The sequence below is a fragment of the Pristis pectinata genome, chromosome 4 (assembly GCF_009764475.1).
Source record: "Pristis pectinata isolate sPriPec2 chromosome 4, sPriPec2.1.pri, whole genome shotgun sequence".
NCBI classification, from domain to species: domain Eukaryota; kingdom Metazoa; phylum Chordata; class Chondrichthyes; order Rhinopristiformes; family Pristidae; genus Pristis; species Pristis pectinata.
Genome location: NC_067408.1, coordinates 52963163 through 52966800, shown reverse-complemented (window position 1 = coordinate 52966800; position 3638 = coordinate 52963163).

Below are 3638 nucleotides of genomic sequence, written 5' to 3'. Positions count from 1 at the left end.
TCCCAAAGCATTCATGTGGCTGGTCCAATTGGTGACCCCTGGGATGCCGATGGTGAGCAACTCAATGAAGGGCATGTCATTGAACATTAAGGAGCTCAATGCATGAAGTGGAGCATTGACCTCAAAAGAGAATAATGTGCCAAGATGTAACTATTCCAAGCACTTCTGCAATATGAAAAATAAGAGCTCTTTAATGCTTGAGACCAAGGGCAAATTCCTCATTCTCAGCAAGCCAGCCAATCTCCCGCCCTCACATTCCTGGATCTAAGTCACTGAGTTCCGCAGAGGTTCCACAAACCTCGCCCTCTGGTACATTCACTCTACAAACCCAATATCTTCATAAAGTAGTCTTTGGCTTTGCACTGATTGTAAGCTCAGGATGTGAAAATTGTCCTGAACTTGCTTCCAGAGAGAGACTAACCTTTTCAAGGAATTTTCCTTCCCTTTGTCTCGGTCGTAGGTCAGGAACTGCATCAGCACAGAATGTGAAAGTGCCATTCATAAGGGGATGGGAATTCTTGGAGATGCATGTTACTCCAAGGATATATGAAGTAATTCTCCTGAATGGATTCATCCCCTCTGTGCCATTAGAGGGAGAGAAAGACAATATTTAAGCTATGACTTTTATCACCTTAGGATGTTCCAAAATACTTTACAATCATTGAAGTGTAGTTGGTGTTGTAAAATAGCCAGTTTGGTAATATACGAATAGTTTACAAAGTGTGAATAAAAATCAGGAGGGGGTTAAATGGTTGAAGTGTTACGTAGTAAAACTTGAGAATAGGAAGTAAAGTTTAAGAAATATTTGGAGAAGTGTGAATGCTCAGGCGGTGGAAATAAAGGTGTTCAAACTTAAATCAAAAATTAGTGGAATTAGTGGAGGTGGAATTAGATTTAGGGTCAAACATAGGTCGACAACATAAGATGCAGATGGCTACCAGTACAGAAGGACACCAGCAGCAGCAGCAACCTTCCCCTTCCCCTGTCTGTCTCCCTAGAAGTGTGTCTGAACATTAATTGCCAACTCTCAAGAATGTCCTGATGCTTGCAATAATTAAGAGTTACTATTCCAAGCACTTCTGCAATATGAAAAATAAGAGATTTTTTTTTCAAATGTGGTATTCCTTTCCCGCTTACTTTGAGCCTTTTGATTATTAATTATATAAATTTGGAAGTGGCTGCTTGACTGATTTGGGCCCTCGGAACTGGGAAGAGATGAGATAGAAGGTCCATTGAACTAGATTTGCAAACCCTTAACGTGCTGAGGCAGGAGGAAGAGTGTGCAAGTTGGTATGTTTGGAGGAACACAAAGAACCTTTGGAGGACTTTGGGTAACAGTTCACTTGATAGATTAGAAAAGGCTCAAGAAATGGAACCTGAATTCTGTGATGCATTGGAGTGGTCAACACTTTCACCATGGACTGTCCACATCCGTTTGGGGGTGAAGAGGGAGTTGTCGATATCAAGGTCTGCCATTTGTGGCCTATGTGGGCCTGGCTGTGCCAATATTTCTCTTCACAGTGCCTTGTTCCTAGAGCTGTTAAGAAAAGAGAGTGTGTCCTCTTCTTAAGCCATAGGAAAAATGCCATTCAGAAACTGACTGCAGTTCAAGCTTGCTTTCCTTGGCTGTTTTGGTTTTCTCCAGCAGCGAGTCCAGCAGCTTCTGTAAATTATTACTTGATCTTGCTCAAGAAACTGTCCCCTATAATGGCACAGTTACTTACAGGACACAAGGGTGAGCATAGTGTGAGAAGGATATGCAGGTACTTTTCTGAGGCAACTAGTGACTATGCTCTTGTTACAGAATGGAGGTGGCTGTCTGAGGGCCACCTCATGGTCTGGTAGTTCAGACAATATGAAACAACACAAGGTCAACTCTCCTGCAGAAAACAGATAGAACATAGAACGGTACAGCACAAGAACTTGCCCTTTGGCCCACGATGTTGTGCCGAACTAATTAACCTAATGACAACTAATCCTTTCTACCTGCACATGGTCATATCTCTCCATTCTCTGCATTTAAGATGCCTCTTAAACGCTTCTATAGTAACTGCCTCCACCATCACCCCTGGCAGCGCATTCCAGGTACCAACCACACTCTGTGTAAACAAAAATCTTGCTCTGCACATCTCTTTTGAACTTGCCCCCTCTCACCTTAAATGCATGCCCTCAAATATTAGACATTTCTACCATGAGAAAAAGATACTGGCTGTCTACTCTATCTATGCCTCTCATAAACTTCTGTCAGGTCTCCCCTCAACCTCTGCCGTTCCAGAGAAAACAGCCCTAGTTTGTCCAATCTCTCCTTATAGCACATGCCTTCTAATCCAGGCAGCATCCTGCTAAATCTCTTCGGCACTCTCTCCATAGCTTCCACATCCTACCGTAATGGGGCGACCAGAACTGAATGCAATACTCCAGATGTGGCCTAACCAGAATTTTATAAATCTGCAACATAACTTCTTGACTCTTGAACTAAATGCCTCAACAAGTCCCGTGATACACTGTCATGATTTCCTGCAGCCTGTCTCAAGGGAAGGTAGAAAAAATATTAAAAAAAACAACCAAAGAATGGAAGTTTGAACTGCAATATTTTACCAGGTGCACAATTTGTTGGGATTATTCTGCTTCCAAGTGGCACAAAATAAGACTGTGCCCTCTTGATTCCTGGCTCTGGTAACAAGGTACAATGAAGAGTGTTGTTGACACAGACAGACCTACCCAAGGCCACAAATGACCCTCAAGGATCAAATAAATGGTTAAGGACATTAACAGCTCTCCCTACCCTTAAAAGGTAATGTACAGTGAGACCACTGGATCATTCTGTACTGAGATTGATGGATTTATATTGGGTAAATATCTCAAGTGATCAAGAATAAATTTGGGAAATGGGATTGAGTGGATGATCAGCCATAAACTGTTTTAAGGAATGGGCCTTAGAGGTTGATTGGAGGGGCCTACTCATTTCCTAATGTTTCTTTGTGACATGGATGACACATAAGTCCCTTGTCCCCAGTTTTAAGCAACACTGCCTTATCCTGCAAAGCAAAGAAAATAAAAACCTGGCAAAGGTCTAATCACTAGACTCTGTATGTAGATTGATTCACCATCAGAGTGGTTGAGATCAGCCCCAACAGAGTAGGCTGTTTTCAATAAACTCAAGTGCTTGAAGCATGCTGGAATTTTCTGTACAAAAATAAAATTTCTTTTTCAAAAAAGCAGTTTAACTTTCTCTTTTCCAGACAGTTTATTGCAGACTTAAGGTTTGTTCCTATCGTGAGCTGATGCTCATTAGAAAGCACCTCCATGTGGTAAGAGGAAGTAATGTTACTCTGTCCCACCCATGCACTACCTGTGCCACCAATGTTCAGCACCATCAAGTCTGCTCTTGGGACGGTCTTTTCAAGCCTCAGACACCCATTGCTAAATTCAAAGAGAACAGGAAACAGGACTGTGTTAAAATGCTCTTACCTGCCTGTTTAACTAAAATGCATTTAACAAGGGGTATCTAGTGCTAATGTTGGAATTCATTCATAAAACGCAGGTGCAATCCATTCAGTTGCCCACCCACATGACCCGCGCCCCTTTTCCTCACCCCTCCAGCCACCAGTACAGGGGTGACCGAGGACACGTAATGG